The sequence below is a fragment of the Myxine glutinosa genome, chromosome 1 (genome assembly GCF_964187855.1).
Source record: "Myxine glutinosa chromosome 1, kmMyxGlut1.1, whole genome shotgun sequence".
Classification (NCBI taxonomy): domain Eukaryota; kingdom Metazoa; phylum Chordata; class Myxini; order Myxiniformes; family Myxinidae; genus Myxine; species Myxine glutinosa.
The window spans coordinates 363095090-363118418 of NC_136261.1; the positions used below are offsets into that span (position 1 = coordinate 363095090).

At 45.2% G+C, this 23329-nt stretch overlaps 1 pseudogene; it reads left to right on the forward strand.

The window, feature by feature from the left end:
• The first annotated feature begins 21898 nt into the window (after nt 1-21898).
• LOC137419190 (ATP-sensitive inward rectifier potassium channel 12-like) lies at nt 21899-23113 on the forward strand (annotated as a pseudogene).
• Nucleotides 23114-23329: the final 216 nt, after the last annotated feature.

The following is a 23329-nucleotide window of genomic DNA, read 5'->3' on the forward strand; positions in this document are numbered from 1 at the left end:
CAGGGTTTCTTATGCCAGGTGGGCATTAATGTTACCTGGCCAGGAGGCATGAATTGGCCAGCTTTGTTCCCAGACTTAAACCCTATAGTCAGGTTCACGATGTTTTTTCGTTCAAAATCATGGTAGATTAGCAAACCTATACGTTTTTGGAAACGTCATTACATGGAAATTCTGAAAATCAATGTTTACATTTGCCAATTCCGACCAATTCGATTCGACCAATTCGACCAATCGACCAATCGACCAATCGACCAATTCCATTCGACCAATTCGACTCGATTCATCGAATTCGATTCGATCGACCATTCGACCAATTCGATTTGCCAATCAATTTGACCGACCTTTGCTTGTGTGGAACGGACTGTGAAAACGATGCGGACTATATTGTCGGATACGACACACAGGACAGTGATGACGAACTCTAAATGGCATATTCTGTAATCGTGTATGTTTGATGCCATTGACTGCCTGTGTAGATGTGAAGTTATACTGACTGCATGTGTATATATGATTTTGCTGACTGCCTGTGTATGTTTGGTGATATGAATTATTGTGACATTTTGATGTTATTAACTGCCTGTACAAAATGATAACATGTATTTGATTATGCAACTTATCGCGAATATAAAGACAGTATTTTGCAATTCAAAACCTTTGATTCATGTCTTACCATTCCCCATAGCACTAATTTGATACTTTCATTGGATTCCTTGTCCCTGAAAATATAGGTTTAGTATATTTTAAAAAGTTTTTAGGGTAATTAGAGGCAGAAATAGAACAAAATATGTATTTTACGGTGGCCATTTTGAAAATCCAAAATGGCCGCCATACAGGTATCTCTCCAAATGTAAACATTGATTTTTAGTTTCCTTATGCTATAACCTTTCCAAACATGAGTGGACGAACATCCCTGATGCCATTATCAGACATTTTTGTCAGTCATTCAGGCGTCGTCTTCGAGCTTGTGCACATGCAAATGGTGGACACAACAGATACTGACTTTGAGGTGGAGGGTGGGACTGTTTGATGACGTGTGACATCTTATGAGATTGCTGTCAGGACAATACTATTTTGTGGTTTGTCGACTGATCAACCTGTTTTCCTTCCATAGTAAACACTTTTCAGTTCCACTTGTTGTTTGTCATGTTATTGCATCCAAAGTCCGTTTTGCGTTTTCAAAGTGTGCCAGTATATTCTCGGCTATTTTAACGTGTATCAAAGGAAGCATGCTTGGGGGGGGGGAGGAGAGAAAAGGTAAAATGTTTTGCAACACCCCTTACATTCACCCCTTGTCTTTGTTTTGGACAGTCGGACCCCGCTATTCGTTGGTCCAACGTATCCGCGTGTCCCGCATATTCGCGGTTGATAAAATACAATCTCTATTCGCGGCAGTGTTCAGCAAATTCGTGGTTTTTCGAGGGCACAAAATGTTTTTTTTTAATTATTGTTTTTTTTCCACAAGCCACAAAGCTTGACATTCATAAAAACCATCTTTCACCAGCCATGCATAAAGCAGCTGGACATACGCGAAACTACAAGCCACGAGCATGACCTGCTTCCACATTCGCTGCCATCTGCTTCGCATTTTCATGGCTTTCTCGGCCACAAAGTTTAGCTGCACTATAATTGAGAGCTTCATGTTATGTCCCACCAACTGGGTAAACAAGTGAATCCCACGAATTATAGAATGAAAATGCTTCATTAAATCTTTTACAGTTTACAATTCAAGGTAAAGCATCATCAGAGATGATACACAATGAAAACACTAAGGGGTTGTTCCACCAGCTGTGCAAACAATAACCCCGCAAGTTTATAGAATGAAAACGCATCATTAAATCTCTTATTGAAATTAGCAGACTAAATACGACATACGATAACACCTCCCACAAAAATGGGCAAAGTACCTCCCGCAGATACATACAATGCTCGCAATCTTACATAGACAGACTGTGTCCTCAATCTCAAACATTGTTCTCGTCCCGTCTATCCGACCTATGTATTGACCTTCGCTCTGCTCATCGTTCTATCATGGCTCCCAAGTGCAAGACCAGCACCAGATATGCGCCGACAACCAAGAGGCAGAATAAAGTGATGAGACTGAGCCAGAAAGTAGAACTGCTGGACCAGCTTTCGAGAGGAGAGTGTGGAATCTGTCGGCAGGCATTATGGCGTCAACAAATCCACACTTCACAACATACGGAAGAAGAAGGCGATTTGTGAGTGTTTCAGCGAGCACTGCATCGAGTACTAAGGTGGTCACAGGTCACCTTTCGCATGTCCAGGATGTCCACATAGAAAGGATGGAGAAGGCTCTCAGCATATGGATCAAGGATAACACGCAGAAGAATATATGCCTTTGAGTGAACCACTCATTCGCAAAAAGGTCAAACAGATTTATGATAATCTTTTGGCGCGGGTGGTGCCAGCAAGAATGATGCGCCGAGCTTTGATGGTACAAGCAGCACGAGTTCATCCACAGGAAGCAGGGGATGGTTCAATAGTTTAAAGGAGTGGTACTGCCTGAAAAATGTGAAGCTCTCAGGGGAGCGTGCATCCACGGAACACGAGGCGGGAAAAAAATAAAAATAATATTCCCTGCTCGACCCGCGAGGCCAATTGAAAAAAAAAAGGGATACCTCCCAGAGCAAGTGTTCGATGCTGATGAAACCAGCCTCTTCTGGAAAAAGATGCCCATGAGAACTTGCATCTCGAAGCATGAGGAGACAGCATCGCGATTCAAGGCTGCCAAGGACCAGGTATCTCTTCTCCTCTGTGCAAATGCAAAAGGGGACTTCAGGCTGAAACCCACGATGTTGTACCGTTCCGTGAACCCACGTGATCTCAAGGGCATGAACAAGCAAACTCTGCCAGTGTTTTGGAGGTCGAACAGGAAAGCCTGGTGAGCGCAGCAATCTTTCTGGACTGGTTCCCCAAATATATCGTCGCTCGAGTGGAGAGGTACATGGCGGACAAAAACCTTGCATTCAAGGTTCTCTTGCTCCTGGACAATGCTCCTGGCCACCCCATGAACCTAGATATGGCTCACTTGAACGTCGAGGCGATCTTTCTGCAGCCGAACACCACCTCCCTCATCCAGCCACTCGACCAAGGTGTGATTTTAACATTTTAAAAACATATACTGGACAAAACAAGTGAGGGATTGTTCTCCGAGAACAAGTTATCATTTCTACGAGAAAATAGTTACTTTTTCAAACTTTTCAACAATTGCCACCGGCCAAATATATTCAATAACTGTGTAAAATGATAGCACGTGCAACTTGCTTTTCAGCTGTGGCACGATAATTTGTCTCGGTTGCTCGAAAACCAAAGTGTACATCATGTATCTGCCATTCCGTAGCATCAACTGAACTTTAAGAAGGTTACTGATTTTGCTGGTTTTTTAAAAGCATTATTTGATGTTTAGTACGCTCTCGGGTTCAATTACCAGCACGAGACGGCATCTCACCGTAGCTGAAGCAGGTCGAGCAGTGGGGTTGCTGCAAGCTGGACAGTCACAGAGAAATGTGGCAGCAAATTTGAATGCGAGTCCCAGCGTCATTTCCAGGTTGTGGAATCGCTTTAATGCGACAGTTAGCGTTGCAGAAAGGCCACGTTCAGGTCGACCACAGGTCGGCGAGGCGAAACCCCTTTACTAGTGCTGTAAGGCTGAATACTGACTTTCACCAAGCAACTGGGATACGAATTTCTGCACAGACTGGAAGGAACAGAGTTCACACATCCAATGTTCGCGCTCGTCGTCCAGCTGTGCGTCCCATACTCACGTGACTCCATCGTGTAGCAAGGAATCACTGGGCCAATGACCATGTGAATTGGCAACTGCGTAACTGGCGTCCTGTTCTTTTCACGGATGAGTCACGTTTTTGTGTCGACTTCCATGATGGTCGTCGACGTGTGTGGTGCTCATCAGGAGAGATATATGCCAATTGTTGTGTTACTGAGCATGACCGTTTTGGTGGTGGCTTAGTTATGGTATGGGCTGGCATAAGCATTGACGGTCGGACTGACCTGCACATAATTGAGGGAACGCTGACCGGTGTACGATATCGGGACGAGGTTTTGGATCCCATTGTTCGACCATTTGCCAGCGCAGTGGGACACAACTTTGTTTTAATGGACGACAATGCACACCCACACAGGGCTCGGGTTGTACATGGTTGGATGAACTTGCTCATATTCTTTTTCAAGTTATTAACAAATTGTTCTGTTATGTTTTAGTATCGAGAATACCAATAAAATATTTTTCCACGTGAAAATATATGAAACAAACGTTACACCTAGGTCCCCCGTCGGTGAAGTGATGTAAGTTGACAAAGTGGAAGACGCAAGGCGGCCATCTTGGATTTTGACGTGGCAACCCAATTTGCAACAACGTTCTCCCTTATGCATAGATACACCCACACACCAGATTAGAAGTTAGTAGTTCGTTTAGTTTTCAGTTCACCAGTTCATTGAGTACCAGTTCACTGGTAATTCCCTGCTTGTCGTAAAAGCCGACAAAAAGGGTTGGCGGCATGAAGGGCATCCGGCCGTAGAACATTGCTTCAAAAAGGGGACCAAAAAAACAACAACAACCATGGTGCCCGAAAAAGGCCAACCCCCGCTTTGCGGGGAAAAATGGCCTCTAAAGGTGGTTATAGTTCGTTTAGTTTTCAAGATATTTAACTCACGAGGTTCAGACATATATATGGTGGTGGCCATCTTGGATTTTGACGTGGCGACCCAATATTCAATAGTGTTGTTCCTTATGTGAAGATACACCCACACACCAGATTAGAAGTTAGTAGTTCGTTTATTTTTCAAGATATTTCGCTCACAAGGTTCAGACATATATATGGTGGTGGCCATCTTGGATTTTGACATGGCGACCCAATATTCAATAGTGTTGTTCCTTATGCGAAGATACACCCACACACCAGATTAGAAGTTAGAAGTTCGTTTATTAGGCCCCTACCGGTGTACACCGGAGGAGACTATAGGTTTGCACGCAGTCCGTCCAAGAACAGTTTTCCGGACTTTTTTTCTAAACGCTTAATGCTAATGATTTCAAACTTGGTAAATGGTTTCCTCATGACAGGTTACAGGTCAAGTTCGAACTTCACGACGTTGCGATCATTTTTAACAAAGTTATGGCACTTTGAACTTTGGCAATTCTGATAATTCTGATTATCCTTAACTCAGTGCCATTTTAAGTTATAATTTCCTTTAAAAACCAATTTCTCTGCAATAATAGGACCGATTGAGATAAATTTTTCACCATATGATGGACTCGGTCTGTAGAATATTGTAATGGTAATTATGACGTCACAGGTCACGTGGTTCGGCCGCCATATTGTTTTTCGTGAAAACACGAAAAAACCCCTTTTCCCTGCGACGGCTGAACAGATCGAGGCCAAACTTTGCAGGCAGAATCGCATACCCGTGATGAACAACAAAGTCAGCGAGCATGACGTCATGCGTCACATGGTTTCAGAGTTATGACGTTTTTAAGCATGAACCTTTAAAACCGAGCTCCTCCCTCATTTTGATCCAATCAAGGGGAAACCTTCACAGATCTGTTCAGCACTAAAATGTCCTTTTGGAATTTGCGATAGGGCACATGGTTTGGCAGATATCGTTAATTAAACGAAAATATTTTTTTTAAATGGACATCTCTCGTTTATTCTCGAGTTCTCCTCAAACCGCACTGTGCGTCCTCAGCCTCGTCTCGCTAACGTCAACAGCGTGACAGCACGCGCTTTCTGGAGGGGCGGAGCCAAGCCGAGCAACATATATATATATATATATATATATACACACATCGATCATTGATCGTGAACCGAAAAATATGATAAATTACTGATGGTTTCAGAGTTATGACGTTTTTAAGCATGAACTTTTAAAACTGAGCCCCTCCCTCATTTTTGATCGAATCGAGGGGAAACTTCACAAATCTGTTCAGCATATCAGTCTACTAAAATGTCCTTTTGGAATTTGCGATAGGGCATGTGGTTTGGCATATATCGTTAATTAAACGAAAATATTTTAAAAATGGATATCTCTTGAATCGCTAGTACCTCAGACCGTGAGCTGGTAATAATTTATATAATTCACACAGTGCAATACATGCAGGCTGCTCCACGGGGCGAGGCGTGACACACGTGTCTCAGCATACCTCAGATCAAGTTTGAAAACCAGCATCAACCGTGCATAAATTTGCATATTCGATCATTTTTGACAAAGTTATGGCACTTTGAACTTTGGTAGGGGACATGTATTGCAGAGCAATACTCAGAATGCTTCTTTTTCAAGATATTTCGCTCACAAGGTTCAGACATATATATGGTGGTGGCCATCTTGGATTTTGACATGGCGACCCAATTTTCAACAGCATTCTTCCTTATGCCGAGATACACCCACACACCAAATTAGAAGTTGGTACCTCGCTTATTAGTCCCCTACCGGTGCACACCAGAGGGGACTATAGGTTTGCACGCCGTCCCTCTGTCCGTCAGTCAGTCAGTCAGTCAGTCAGTCCATCCGTCCGTCACGCAAAGAACAGTTTTCCGGATTTTTTTTCTAAACGCTTAATGCTAACGATTTCGAACTTGGCACATGGTTTCCTCATGATAAATTACAGGTCAAGTTCGAACTTCACAACGTTTCGATCATTTTTGACAAAGTTATGGCACGTTGAACTTTGGGAATTCTGATAATTCTGATGATCCTTAACTCAGTGCCATTTTAAGTTTTTATTTCCTTTAAAAAAGATTTTCTCTGCAATAATAGGACCGATTGAGATCAAATTTTCACCGTAGGGGGGGCTCGGCCTGTGGAATATTTTAATGGTAATTTTGACGTCACAGGTCACGTGGTTCGGCTGCCATATTGTTTTTCGTGCAAACACGAAAAACCCCACAAAAGTCAGCAAGCATGACGTCATGCGTCACATGGTTTCAGAGTTATGACGTTTTAAAGCATGAACCTTAAAAACCGAGCTCCTCCGTCATTTTTGATCCAATCGCGGGGAAACTTCACAGATCTGTTCAGCACTAAAAATGTCCTTTTGGAATTTGCGATAGGGCACGTGGTTTGACAGATATCGTTAAACGAAAATATTTAAAAATGGATATCTCGTTTATTCTAGAGTTCTCAAGCCACACCGCGTGCCCTCAGCCTCGTCTCGCTAACGTCAAAAGCGCGACAGCACACGCTTTCGGGAGGGGCATAGCCAAGCCAAGCAACATATATATACTGAAACGCAAAAGAAACTTACCACCTTTGAAACCTTTAAATATCAACAATAACACTGCGTGTAGTAAATGTGTGAACTTATTTGTGGACAATAGTGTCCTCACAGTCAGACAAAACGGTCACGGATGGTCACTTGAACCTTCAATGGTCACTTCATAGCACAGCTGTTGAACAGCCGTTTTGACTGTCAGTGATTAGCCAAGGGGTACAGGATGATTTTAATGAGCTGCACGTGATGTCTTGATATTGGCTTTAAAAAGGCCGTTGCAAAATGGGCATTTCAATCAACATGCCACGATTGTCAAGGGATCAACAGCAGCGTGCCCTGGGCATGCTGCAAGGCGGACTGAGCTACCGTGCTCCGGGGCGGCCCAGGTTTGTTCTACAGTACAGAACAGCACAGGGTGCAATGTCAGTCCCCTTTCAATAGCGTGTGTGGCCACCATTGTTTTGGATACAGGCAGTGCATCGTCGGCGTATACTGCCTTCCAGTCTTTGGACGGATTGCTGCTGGATTCTGTCCCACTCAGTCCTCAATGTCTGAAGCAGCTCTGCCCGTGTCCTGGCCCTGCCAACTACGCATCTCCCAAGCTCATCCCACAGGTGCTCTATGGGATTCAGGTCAGGGGAGAGCGCAGTTCACTGCATGGTGTTGATGTTTTCGCCTTGGAGAAATGCAGTGGTAAAGCGAGCAGCATGGGGACGAGCGTTGTCATGCTGAAAGGTTCTCAGTTCTGGGTGGTCTAGCAGGAATGGCAGCAGATGAGGTCGCAGGATGTTATCCACATACCGCTGGGCGTTAAGATTCCCATCCACAACCACCAGTGGCGTCCTGTAACGGCCTGATATGGCGGCCCACACCATCACACTTGGGCCACCCCACCTCTTGGCTTGACGCATGCAACAATCGGCATATCGCTCGCCAGTTCTTCTCCAGACACGCTCACGCCCATCAGGACTGTCCACACAGAACCTTGACTCATCGCTGAAAGCGACCTCGTTCCACTGCGCCAAGGTCCACCGCTGATGCTGCTGGCACCATCTCTGTCGGTTGCGGCGATGGGCAGCCGTCATCATGGGGCCTCTGTATTGTCTTCTGGCAGTCAGACCATAGTCATGCAGTCGTCTTCGTGCAGTATCATTGGAGATCCGTGGGTTTGCACGCCCCGGAGTTTCTGCCGCAGTGCGGGATGCTGGACGGAATCGATCCCGCAGGTGACTTCGGACCATCTGCCTGTCCTGCCTTGCAGTGGTGACTCCTGGCCTCCCTGATCGAAGTCTGTCATCTGCAGAGTTGTGGAGGGTGTCTCTGTCCACCAGGGCCGATATCGTCTGGTGTGAACAGCCAAGGCGACGTGCCACCTCACGGTAGCTCACTCAGTCCGCCTTGCAGCATGCCCAGGGCACGCTGCCGTTGATCCCTTGACAATCGTGGCATGTTGATTGAAATGCCCATTTTGCACTGGCCTTTTTAAAGCCAATATCAAGACAACACGTGCAGCTCATTAAAATCATCCCGTACCCCTTGGCTAATCACTGACAGTCAAAACGGCTGTTCAACAGCTGTGCTATGAAGTGACCATTGAAGGTTCAAGTGACCATCCGTGACCGTTTTGTCTGACAGTGAGGACACTATTGTCCACAAATAAGTTCACACATTTACTACACGCAGTGTTATTGTTGATATTTAAAGGTTTCAAAGGTGGTAAGTTTCTTTTGCGTTTCAGTATATATACACATCGATCATTGATCGTGAACCGGAAAATATAATAAATTACTGATATTTAGCGACTCGAAAGGTTCTTTATCAACAACTTATTTTCTCGTGCTTCTGCTGACCTGTCTGCAAGGTGAATAAATCGAAGTCCCGAGTGCGACTCACAGGGGAGCCCATCCTGAGGTAATTAGCAGTTCGGAACGATTCAGAACCTGTGTGTAAATAACCCTTGGTAATTTCCCCAACAGTTTTCCGGACGACAGACTGCCGGTAGGGGACATGTATTGCAGCACAATACTCAGAATGCTTGTTAGTCCCCTACGGGTGTACACCGGAGGTGACTATAGGTTTGCACGCCGTCCGTCAGTCCGTCACGCAAAGAAGTTTTCCGGACTTTTTTTTCTAAACTCTTAATGCTAATAATTTCAAACTTGGCACATGGTTTCCTCATGATAAGTTACAGATCAAGTTCGAACTTCACGACGTTTCATCATTTTTAACAAAGTTATGGCACTTTGAACTTTGGGAATTCTGATAATTCTGATGATCCTTAACTCAGTGCTATTTTAAGTTTTAATTTCCTTTAAAGAAAATTTTCTCTGCAATAATAGGACCGATTGAGATCAAATTTTCACCGTAGGGGGGACTCTGTCTGTAGAATATTTTAATGGTAATTATGACATCACATGTCACATGGTTCGGCCGCCATATTGTTTTTCGTTAAAACACGACCACCTTTTTCTCTGCAACGGCTGAACAGATCGAGGCCAAACTTTGCAGGCAGAATCGCATACCCATGACGAACAAAAAAGTCAATGAGCATGACGTCATGCATCACATGGTTTCAGAGTTATGATGTTTTAAAGCATGAACCTTTAAAACCGAGCTCCTCCCTCATTTTTGATCCAATCGAGGGGAAACTTCACAGATATGTTCAGCATGGCAGTCTACTAAAATGTCCTTTTGGAATTTGCGATAGGGCACGTGGTTTGGCAGATATCGTTAATTAAACGAAAATATTTATAAAATGGATATCTTGTTTATTCTAGAGTTCTCTTCAAGCCGCACCGCGCGCCCTCAGCCTGGTCTCACGAACGTCAAAAGCGCAACACAGCGCGCGCTTTCGGGAGGGGTGGAGCCAAGCCGAGCAACATATATCATATACACATCGATCATTGATCGTGAACCGGAAAATATAATAAATTACTGATATTTAGCGACTTGAAAGGTTCTTTATCAACAAATTATTTTCTCGTGCTTCTGCTGACCTGTCTGCACGGTGTATAAATCGAAGTCCCGAGTGCGAATCACAGGTGAGCCCATCCTGAGGTAATTAGCGATTGGGAACGATTCAGAACCTGTGGGTAAATAACCCTTGGTAATTTCCCTAACAGTTTTCCGGACGACAGACTGCCGGTAGGGGACATGTATTGCAGCACAATACTCAGAATGCTTGTTTTTCAAGATATTCTGCTCACAAGGTTCAGACATTCATGGCGTCAGACTTACATGGCGGTGGCCATCTTGGATTTTGAGGTGAGTTGCACCCACACCAAAGTAAAATTCGGTCCTTCGCTTGTGCACATGTACGCACGCACGCACGGGAAAACCATAGTCCCCCTTTCGCTCTGCGGTGCGACGGGGGACAATGAAAATTATGATACCTAACTTATTTTGTCCAGTATATTACACCCGTCGCACCTTTTGCCACATTTTGGATCCCAGGGCTCACCGTCGGGCAGTGTTGGAAGGAATTATTTTACGCTATGCATAATGTCATGTGTACTAAGAATATTGTTCATTTGTGGCACATGCTATGGCCGTGAGGGAACACTTACTTTGGTGGTGCGCACATCACACATTGAATGCAGGAAATTTCACTTACCTGGCCGTTGGATTGTTTGTGGTGAAAAAAAGAAAATGTTTCACGCAATTGTTTGCGTTTTATGGCCATGTGTCGGTGCAAGTGTAGTTAAACGTGCAAGTGTGCGTGTACGTACGTCGCCATTAGCGGTTGTTGTTGGTTTTTATTTAATTGCTATGTGCGCCTGTTCATTGGGAGCATATGAATGGGAGGCATAATGCTTATTGTTGAAACTTGTGTTAGGGTTAGGGGAACTACGAAGTGCCCTGGGGCCGGGTGTGCGAGCGTCATTGACAGGGTGGACAAACATCTGAAAGCGATGCATGCCCTCAGCGAGTTGTTCTTGTTGATGATTATCTACATGCCTGTCAATTTGATGGCATGCATTTAGTGTATGCTTGCATGTACGGACGGATGGACGGACGGACGGACGAACTGGAACTATCGATGGATGGATGCATGCCTGGATGCGTGGATGCATGAATGTTTGCAATAATTTGGTTGTATTCAATTGGATGTGTTCTCCATAATCATTGACGTTTCCATTTGTTATTCGGTGAAGGACGAGCGGTACAAAGTGCTTATGGCTCGGGTGAAGGGGTGCATGGAGGAAGCCGAGCAAAGTACACGTTCACAAGTTTCGCGGCGGGATGCCCGTGGCGTTGCTCAGCCGGCCAAGGCGAAGGGGAGGGGAACACGAAGGCCATCGCTCGGGGTTCAAGTGCGCCTTCGCAAAGACGGAATTCGTCCGAGGACAGTTCAGAAGTGGAGGCCATTTAGTCGTGCCGAAGCACGCGACGGCCGCATTCGCTTCGGGCAAGGGAAACGGCAATGACGGTGGCAAGGCATTGTACTTTCATGGCCAAGAGGCTGAAAGTCGTGCATGGACGGGATGGTAAGTGATTGAAAGGATTAGTTGGTGTTTCCTGTTCTTGCATTGCAATGCACAGCGTGCATCCACATGTGTTTTTATGCTGAAGGCTCATCGATGCATCGTTGTCTTCCTACGTGAAGGAGGTGAAACCGAACAAGTGCCTGCCATATCAAGGCAGGTGCTTTGTGTCGTCGGCCACAAGACCGAGGTGTCGACATCGGAGGAGGGGGAGAAGCAGGAGGACGACCTGCAGCCGGACGACCTGTGGGGCGACGACGACGACCAGCAGGGCGACGGCGACGATGACCAGCAGGGCCACCAGGATGACTCGGAGTACAATCAGGGGAAGAACGAGAGCGACGCGGACAAGGTCGACCAGGAGCAGGAACACGGGAATGAGAAGGAGGGCATCGACGAGGAGGAGGAGCACGGCGATCAGCAGGACGACGAGGACGAGAACGACGAGGACGATGAGGAGGCCAGTGTTGCTGGTGCAGGGGCTTGTGCTGCCATTGGGAGCAGTCAACATCGTAAGTGTCTCATGGAATAAATAAGTGCATCTGCTGAGCTTGAAGTGCTCGACGGTGAGGAGTTGTTTGCCAATGGGCATTACATGTTTCGTCGTATATGGCCGTAGTAGTAATGGACGAACAGTCCAGGCACCAGCATGACCTCTCTTACTCGTTTGCGGAGCATCAAGTGCCAGAATTCGACTGATATGATGGCCCAGGTAGGTGAAGTGTACTACTTACACTTACTGTACGTGTGTATTTTAAACGGGATCATAATTAACAGTGCCATATTACTTACTACTTACTCAGAATGACATGTGAACATTATATCGTAAGTAATAAAGCATTATTTGATGTCGTCGTTACACCATTTGTCATTGCAAAGCAAACAGTCTTTTGCAACATTCAAGGAAATCATTAATTATTATGCATTTTTTAAAGCTACTTTCATCAGCGATGAAGTTGTAATGTTCACAACAAATTAACACCCTATCTGTCCATCCAAATAATATAATGAAGATCAACTAACAAACTATATTTTTCACTGTTAATTATAATCCCGTTTAAAATACACACGTACAGCAAGTGTAAGTAGTACACTTCACCTACCTGGGCCATCATATCAGTCGAATTCTGGCACTTGATGCTCCGCAAACGAGAAAGAGAGATCATGCTGGTGCCTGGACTGTTCGTCCATTACTACTACGGCCATAGACGACGAAACATGTAATGCCCATTGGCAAACAACTCGTCACCGTCGAGCACTTCAAGCTCAGCAGATGCACTTATTTATTCCATGAGACACTTGCAGCTTCTGCACATCAAGCTGGGGACACCAACAAGGATGCCGACATCATCAGTCGGCAACATTCGAAAAGTCGAGATGTTCTTTATTCATACAATACTGCTCAGGTGCGTATCATTTGTTTGTGTATGGTGTCTAACAAATGTAGTGAGTGTGTTGTGTATTTGACACTGTTTAAATTGTCTTGTAACCTATTGTATTGCTTGCACCTTGTCATCTTTAGCAAATGAAAAACTGATTCATTGATTTGACATCGTTTCATGTAAAAAGTACGTGCTGTGCTGTGCACATCGGCAGCAATTTTCTGCAGCTCAGCCTGTCGTAAAGCTGACGATGCATTCGCATTTTCATTGTTGTTGCAGAGAAATTCGTGACGGCTCACTGTTTTACGTGAAATGTAAAACAACCAATGAGAGCAATATGATCTTTCGAAAACAATCACAACGTTGGATTAGGACATTTGTTCTGGTTAATGAACCGGTGGACAATGACAATGAAATGTACGGTGTTCCAATGCTTGAAACAGACTATCCATTCCTCCCCGTCATTCCAGATTGGCTAGGCATTAAAATTGTCAAGTATTCGCAGGCTCGTGTCATGGAAGGGAAAATGAGTGCCTTGTATGCAGTTGTTGATGACATTAGCCTCAGTCATCAAAGTATCGAAGTTGGATGTGGCAATGCATCATGTGATGGTGTTCATTCCAACACGAAGAACTGCTTTTCGCTCGACGGAGGAATGACTAATGAAATGTGTGTCTTCAGTAGCCGCATATCCTCTGGGCAGTTAAATATCTCTGGCGTCAAGTATTTATCCCGAGACCTGGGTACTTACTTTATGCACCCAGCATACCTCACGCTAAGACTTTGTTTACAACAACGTTCAACATTAACCCTTTAGAATTTATTTTTTCTTTTTATTTACCATGGTTGGTTGGTGGAAATGTTCTTGTAACTACATAAGGCAAATTATCTAGGTGAAGCAAAAGATTTTCACTCAGTGTAATTGTAATGAGGGGCCACCAACATATGCAGTAAGTAATGTAATACTTGTGTAAGTAAACCCACTGCACTACTACTATGATATTATGGTCCTTGATAAACAATGACAAACGACAAAGTGACCGTTGCAACACGCAACACGCATGTCAAATAAATCGTGTTCCCTTTTTACAGACGGGTGAAGATGTGGCTATTTGGGACGAGCACGACCTTTGCCATCATGTCAATTTGGTCCTGCGCCACCATGAAACTGCTGGAATAAAATGGATAATTGCGGGCTGGACAAAACATACAAATGTTGGAGAGTTATCGGTCGCTGTTTCACGAGTGTTCCACTTGTCACTGGTGAAGCCAGAGCGCAGATTGCCTGATGCGCCCATCATGCAATCACCACAAAATCGCTTGCCACATCCACAAGTTAGGGCAGTTGACGATACAGGTGACGCTCGCCAGTCAAGAAGACGTCGGTGAAGCGATGCATATTCCGGCACCTGCTGCTGCAGTTGCAGTAGGTGACGGAGACGACGAGCAATCACAACCACAATGATTTGTTCGTAAACGATGACGAGGTACATGCACATCCATGACAAGAGACCATTTTGCTTAATGAACCCTGACCATCGTGATGTGAATGTGAATAAACAGACATTGTCAATGTTAATCGCCCATTACCTGACCTGAAGTGTCGTGTCGCACGCAACACAACACAACACAACACAAGAGCAGCTTCGTAAATTTGTTTTTGTTTTGTTTGACTTGAAGTACAGTGGTCACCACAAGTAAGTGTGCCTTCCTTGTTTCCCACATCAAACTTTAACATTGTTGAATAGCACATACATACATAGATACATACATACTCCCATTGCCTCATTGAAGCAACCATTAGACAAAAGTTGAGCACGATGTGCATTTTGCACGTCCTTCAACTTGTATCTTATTTATCCCTGCCCCAGTTTACCGGATAGGTAAACACAGGCCGGAAATGTGGCGTCATTACATAATTTATTCCATGATTCAATCACATCACATCATTCCATGATTTGCCAAACAGAACAATGTCATACATAGTGTCTTTCTCTTTCACTGCTGCAAACCTATTATGCAACTGTCATGTAGTTATCCTTATATAAACAGGTCGAAGTTACAAGGTCTGTGTCCCTGTTTGCAGACTTTGCAAATGGATAAAAGAAAGGCAACATGAAGTTGACGTCAGAGTGGAGCAAGCATGCTGCCTTGTGGATGGGCAAATGGATCAGACAAAACATGCTTGTGAAAAAAAAAAAAAGTGAATGTCTTTTTTACTCAAATGAATGACAATCGAACCACGTTAGCACAAATTCATCTTTTCTAATATAGAATACGAAGATTTCTTGTGTACATGCGGTGTTTTATTGTTGGTGGCTAATAAACAACAAGTTTTGTTCATTTGGAGTTTGCTTGTCGATAGTTTGAAATATATCTATGTATGTACATACAGTGCATTCAGAAAGTATTCAGACCCCTTCACTTTTTTCACATTTTGTTATGTTGCAGCCTTATGCTGAAATCGTTTAAATTCATTTTTTCCCTCAATCTACACTCAATACCTCATAATGACAAAGAGAAAACAGGATTTTAGAAAGTTTTGCAAATTTTTTAAAAATAAAAAACTGAAATATCACTGACAAGTATTCAGACCCTTTGCTATAACACTTGAAATTTAGCTCAGGTGCCTCCCATTTCTGTTGATCTTTGAGATGTTTCTGCACCTTGATTGGAGTCCACCTGTGGTAAATTCAATTGATTGGACATGATTTGGAAAGGCACACACCTATCTAAAATAAGGTCTCACAGCTGACAATGCATATCAGAGCAAAAACCAAACCATGAGGTCGAAGGAACTGCCTGCAGATCTCAGAGACAGGATTGTGTCGAGGCACAGATCTGTGGAAGCCGACCAAAATTTTTCTGCTGCATTGAAGGTTCCCCAAGAGCACAGTGGCCTCCATAATTCTTAAATGGAAGAAGTTTGGAACAACCAGGACTCTTCTGAGAGCTGGCCGCGCGGCCAAACTAAGCAATCGGGGGAGAAGGGCCTTGGTAAGAGGTGACCAAAAACCCGATGGTCACTCTGGCTGAGCTCCAGAGATCCTGTGTGGAGATGGGGAAAAACTTCCAGAAGGACAACCATCACTGCAACACTCCACCGATCTGGGCTTTATGGCAGAGTGGCCAGACGGAAGCCTCTCCTCAGTGAAACTCATGTGAAAGCCCGCTTGGAGTTTGCAAAAAAGCACCTAAAGGACTCAGACTGTGACAAACAAGATTCTGTGGTCTGATGGAACCAAGATTGAACTGTTTGGCCTCAATTCTAAGCGTCACGTCTGGAGGAAACCAGGCACCACTCATTACCTGCCCAATACCATCCCAACGACGAAGCATGGTGGTGGCAGCATCATGCTGTGGGGGTGTTTTTCAGCAGTCGGGACTGGGGGACTGGTCAGGGTTGAGGGAACAATGAACGGAGCAAAGTGCAGAGATATCCCAAATGAAAACCTGAAACAGAGCGCTCAGGACCTCAGACAGGGTCGAAGGTTCACCTTCGAACAGCACAATGACCCTAAGCACACAGCCAAGACAACGCAGGAGTGGCTTTGGGACAACTTTGTGAAGGTCCTTGAGTGGCCCAGCCAGCACCCTGACTTGAACCCAATCGAACATCTCCAGAGACCTGAAAATGGCTGTCCACCGACGGTCCCCATCCAAACTGACAAAGCTTGAGAGGATCTGCAGAGAAGAATCGCAGAAAATCCCCAAATCCAGGTGTGCAAAGCTTGGTCGTGTCATACCCAAGAAGACTCGAGGCTGTAATCGCTGCCAAAGGTGCTTCAACTAAGTACCGAGTTAAGAGTCTGAATACTTATGTCAATGTGATATTTCAGTTTTTTCCTTTTAATAAATTTGCAAAACTTTCTAAAATCCTGTTTTCTCTTTTTCATTATGGGGTATCGAGTGCAGATGGATGAGGGAAAAAATGAATTTAGACTATTTCAGCATGTGCCTGCAACATAACAAAATGTGAAAAAAGTGAAGGGGTCTGAATACTTTCTGAATGCACTGTACATGAGAGTTACAGAGTTAGAGTACAGCCTCAGTTATGTGCAGTTTTTAAGCCTCCCCTTTGACAACCAGGGAAAGCTGGGAATCGGCTGCCTAATTTTATCTTTGTCTCATGGTACCTATCTAAGAACAATTATTTCTGAGCATGTTATTTAAAGAGAAAAAGACTAACTCACTTGTTGTCCTGTTGAGAGGTTTGTAGAAATGTGCAAAAAAATGGATTTTTCTTGGTGGCGCTGCAAGAAGCAAAACTGTTCTCCTGGAGGAAATGATGAAAATCGGGGCATGTCGAGAAAAGTGTCAAATAGTCTCAGAAAAGTGAAATATCATATTGGAACCTCAAAATCATATTTTTTAAATACATCAATTATACCTAATTTGTCATTCGACACATCGCTTCGAAGTTTTACGCAAAACAACGATAGAGTGCCGGATAATTAATGACCATGACATAATGTGCCTCAGGAAGCTCCACCAGGTGTTTATTGAACGAGGAAGCACATGTAAAGGAATAGATGCTTCCACAGTTACACGTGAGTACATTCATACCTTGTCCGTGTTGTAGTCGGACCCCACTATTCACGGGTCCCACGTATTCGCGCGTCCCGCATATTCGCGGTTGATAAATGCAATCTCTATTCACGGCCGTGTTCAGCGAATTAGTTGTCTTTTGGGAGCGCAAAATGTTTTTTTTGGGGGGGAGGGGGGGGGTTTCCACAAGCCACTAAGTTTGACACATTTATAAAAACCATCTTTTACCAGCCAAGCACAAAGCAGCTGCATATGCGCGAAAAAACTATAAGCCGCGAGCATGACCTGCTTCTACATTCGCTGCCGTATGCTTCGCGTTTTCATGGCTTTCGCAGCCGCAAATTTTAGCCACATTATAATTGAGAGCTTCATGGGATGTCCCACCAGCTGCGTAAACAAGTGAATCCCACGAATTGTAGAATGAAAATGCTTCACTAAATCTATTATTGAAATTATCAGATAGGCTCAATACAGCATCATCCGATAACACCCCCAACAAACAATGGGCAGAGTGCTTCCCGCAGATACACGCAATGCTCGCAATCCGACATATACAGACTGTGTCCTCAATCTCAAACATTGTTCTCGTCCTGTCGTTTCGACCTGTGTATTTGACCCTCGCTCTGCTCATCGTTCTATCATGGCTCCCAAGCGCAAGATCAGCCGACAGATGTGTCGACAACCAAGAGGCAGAATAAAGTGACGAGACCGAGTCAGAAAGTAGAGCTGCTGGACAGGCTTTCGAGAGGAGAGGGTGTGGAATGTGTGGGCAGGCATTATGGCGTCAACGAATCCAGTCTGAAAAATGTGAAGCTCACAGGGGAGCGTGCCTCCGCGGAACATGAGGCGGAAAAAGAAAAAAAAATTCCACGCTCAACTCGAAGCCGATTGATGTGAATGCAGGGAATTTCACTTACCTGGCCAATGGATTGTTTGTGGTGAAAAAAAAGAAGACGTTTGACGCAATTGTTTGCAATTTATGGCCATTATGTGTAGGTGCAAGTGTAGTTAAACGTGCAAGTGTGCATGTACGTACGTCGGCATTGGCGGTTATCGTTGCTTTTTATTTAATTGCTATGTGCACCTGTCATGAATAGGAGGCGTAATGCTTATTGTTGGAACTTGTGTACTCGGGTTAGGGAAACTACTAAGTGCCCTGTGGCCGGGTATGCGAGCGTCGTCAACAGGGTGGACAAACATCTGAAAGCGCCGCATGCCCTCACAGCGAGTTGTTCTTGACGATTATGTACGTGTGTCAAATTGATGGCATGCATTCAGTGTATGCTTGCATGTACGGACAGACGGACAGACGGACGGACGAACAGGAAGGGTCGATGGATGCATGCCTGGATGCATGGATGTTTGCAATAATTCGGTTGTATTCAATTGGATGTGTTCTCCATATTCATTGACGTTTCCATTTGTTATTCGGTGAAGGACGAGCGGTGCAAAGTGCTTATGGCTCGGGTGAAGGGGTGCATGGAGGAAGCTGGGCAAAATGCACGTTCACACTTTTCGCGGCGGGACGCCCATGGCGTTGCTCGGCCGGCCAAGGCAAAGGGGAACACCAAACCCATCACTCGGGGTTCAAGTGCGCCTTCGCCAGGACGGAATTCATCCGTTCAGAAGTGGAGGCCATTTTGGTGTGTCGAAGCACTCGACGGCCGTATTTGCTTCGGCCAAGGGAAACGGCAATGACGGTGGCAAGGTGTTGTACTTTCATTGCCAAGAGGCTGAAAGTCATGCATGGACGGGATGGTAAGTGATTGAAAGGATTAGTTGGTGTTTCCTGTTCTTGCATTGCAATGCACAGTGTGCATCCACATGTGTTTTTATGCTGAAGGCTCATTGATGCATCGTTGTCTCCCTACTTGGTGAAGGAGGTGAAACCGAACAAGTGCCTGGCACATCAAGGCAGGCGCTTTGTGTCGTCGGCCACAAGACCGAGGCATCGACATCGGAGGAGGGGGAAAAGCAGTAGGACGACCTGCAGCCAGACGACCTGCGGGGCGACGACGACCAGTAGGGCGAGGATGACGACCAGCAGGGCGACAGACGACGATGACCAGCAGGGCGACCAGGATGACGAGTACAATCAGGGGAAGGACGAGAGCGACGCGGAGAAGGTCGACCAGGAGCAGGAGCACGGGCATGAGGAGGGCATTGACGATGATCAGCAGGAGGACGAGGACGACGAGGACGCCAGTGTTGCTGGTGCAGGGGCTTGTGCTGCCATTGGGAGCAGTCAACATTATAAGTGTCTCATGGAATAAATAAGTGCATTTGCTGAGCTTGGTGCTCGACGGTGAGGAGTTGTTTGCAAATGGGCATTACATGTTTCGTCATATATGGCCATAGTAGTTGTTTTGTTAGTGCTACGAGATGTCGACATACGGGCATTGGGTGCGAGTGCTTTTATGTAAAGGCATGAGGTAGGTAGTTCAGCATGATGAAGCGTGTAAGGCAGAGTGCTTTGTAGGTGCGACTACTAATACACAGCACATCATGTGCTTGAGGAATCGAGAGGATGCACTCATTGTCATGTTTGCCATGACTCTTGGTTGCATGTCAATCACTTTAAAGAGAAGTTCCTGCTTTCACATGCATGGAGGAGGAGGTGAAATAAAAGGACATGAACATGGACAGCAACATGCCGAGGACTTGGGGAAAAGTTGTTTCGTTACGTGAAACGTTGAAAGGTCGTAATTGCAGCGTACACGCGAGTGCTTCATTTTCAGTCGACTTTTAGCTATGTCATTTTGAATGGAATGTTGTGTGCTTCTCTTTTTTTTTGCGACCTTATAGCATATGCTTGAAGAAATGGGTGACATCACGATTGGCTGACATTCGGAGATGAATGAAGTTGACATTTGTCCTTGAGCAGACATTTCTTTTCTTCAGAAGGAGCAGGAATTGTTTGACCGCCCAGACGAAGGAAACCTTTGCGGAGTGGGCAATCGTCAGACGCGTATGGTTTTGTAAGCAAAAGAGTTTTCATCCATGTAAACGTCATAGTCTACATTTCCAAGAAGTCTTTGTTCATCTCGTACATGGACATGACGTTTTCTTAATGGGTGTTTGATTTCGCATTGGGACGCATTGTTAATGCTTTGTCCACCGCATGCTCATTCTAAGGTTCAACGAAGGAGAAAGTTGGATTACACCAAGGAAATTGTGGACCATCTGGAACGCATGTTCGCCAATGAGATTGCGTCAAAAACGGGTTAGAAAAGCCAGGGTAAGCAGAGAGTCACCATGGACATAAGGCCGATTTGTCATTGCCTTGGTGTAAGGTAATACTGGCATTTACTTCAATGTATGTTGTGTCCTTAGGTAGCCGAAGTATTACGTGCTGATGAGGGCTTGAGGGAGAAGTGCAGATGTCAAGGGTTGACGGTGGACAACATTCGTTGTAAAGTTCATGCTTTGTCTCAAAGATGATGTCCCACGTATTCCATTCCAGCCTTCGTTGCTATTTTTGTTTTGCATCGTTTTTGTTCATTTCTTTGGGGGTTTTAGGGTTGTTTTTTTTTCACCTTTTTGTGTGTTTTTTTTTGTTTGTTCTTTTTTATTTTTCCTGTCATGGCATTTTTCCTTCCTCCGAAAATGGTGCGACTCCAAAGGTTGTTCCATTAAATGTTGCTTTGGGAAACAAACAGAGGTTCCTTTGTCTACCAACATAGTTAGGGCTGTTTGGGTCATTGTCACCTTTGAAAAGGAATGAAAGGTACCGTTTTTGTTGCGTTTTTTCTTTTTCACCTCGGAAATATACGACTGTGTAAATGTTGAAGGGAACTAGATTTTGGTGCAGGCCTTCACGCATTTTGCTGCACATGTATGTATTGGAGTAGGGGCAAGTTGACCGAGTTGTTCTAAACGGACAGAACGGAAGGCTGAGGTTTGGTGGACATTTCTTCATGCTAGGTAGCATGGAGTTGCTATTATATTGTGATAGTTGTTGCGCCATCGGCGGCACAATTTCAAATTCCTGCCCGAAGTACTACTGGGAGAGTGATGGCAAATCGACCCCATGCCAACTGCTCCACTCCGCTTTGAAAAAAAAAAAATAATAATAATAATAATAATCGGTTTCAAATTTTACGTTTTCCTCTCTCCCCCGCAGATGCACACTGCGTATTGCCCAGCTTCGCTCGAGCTTCATACCTCAATACGCCACACCATGTTCACAACTGCGATGGGCAGCAGTTGTCGGGGATGGTCGTCCCACAGCACGGCAGTAGCAAATGAAGGTTTGCCTGCGGTCCCTTCAGCAAGACGAAAGGTGTGCGTGGTCACACAAAAGGCAACGCTTTAACAAGAACGGCTGCTGCAACCTGCGTTTCTCCAACCTGAGCGATCAACCACGCCGTTACCTAGCAGACATCTTCACCACTTGTGTGGACAGTCGTCGGCGATGGTTGATGCTCTTCTCTGTGCTTGCCTTTATACTCACCTGGTTAGTTTTTGCCGTTACCTTTTGGTTTCTGGCCTGGCTCAACGGAGACTTGGACAGATCAGAAGTAACTCCTTGCGTGGAGAATGTATCTAGTTTGACGTCTGCTTTCTTGTTCTCTGTGGAAACGCAGGCAACCATCGGCTTTGGCTTTCGCTACATCACTGAGGAGTGCCCATCTGCCATCCTACTCGTTGTGTGCCAGTCTCTTGTAGGTTGCCTCGTCAATTGCTTCATCATAGGCGCCATCATAGCAAAGATGGCGCAACCAAAGAAGCGCGCAGAGACTACTGTTCAGCAAATTTGCCACAGTAGCGATGCGTGACGGCAACCTGTGTCATGTGGAGAGTCGGAAACCTGCGTCGGAGCCTTATCGTAGGGTCGCACGTTCGAGCTCAGCTAAACTGACCTCGTGTGACACCTGAAGGCGAGTACATGCCCTGTGAGCAGGTCAACCATAAGGTCGGCTTCGGTCGAGGTCTCGATCGCATCTTCTTCGTGTTGCCCGCAACCGTGGTGCACGAGATCGACGCAGATAGTCCGTTATACCACCTGGGGAGGCACAAACTGAGAACACAGAACTTTGAGATTGTAGTGATACTCGAAGGAATCGTGGAAGCGACAGCGATGACAGGTACGCAGCTCCTACCTCGCTTCAGAAATAATCTGGGGCCACCGTTTTGAGCCTGTCATTTCTGATGATGAAAAGCAGTTCAACGTGGACTACAGTCGTTTTCATCGTACGTGTGAGGTTCCAACACCTTGTTGCAGCGCCCATGAGCTTGCACACGACAAATACGTCGCAACACCACCTTGCACCTTCTGCTTTGAGGGCGAGGTAACTTGGGCAGAGTGTAGCACATGGGTTGAGGATATAGCAGCAGAAGACAGTGACGGTGAATCTTATTACAGGAGCACGAGCAACCAGAGGTGCTTGTTGGTCAAATCGGAAGCAACTCTCTCCCTGGACGATCAGAACTCAAATGGAATCGAGTTATCTATCTGAACACTTCGTAGAGCAAGATAGTATTGAACAATGACGTCACGGCGCTAAGAACTTTTACCAGGTACCAATTCCCAGCATCCTTTCATAGCAAGACGTGCGTTGGGGCCTTCCTGAAAACTTTGACTGGTACCTTTTCTCTAAGAGCTAGATATGTCAAAGGTGTGAAGAGTTTATGTCAAACTGGATTCATCAACGAGTTGAACATTGGCTACAAAT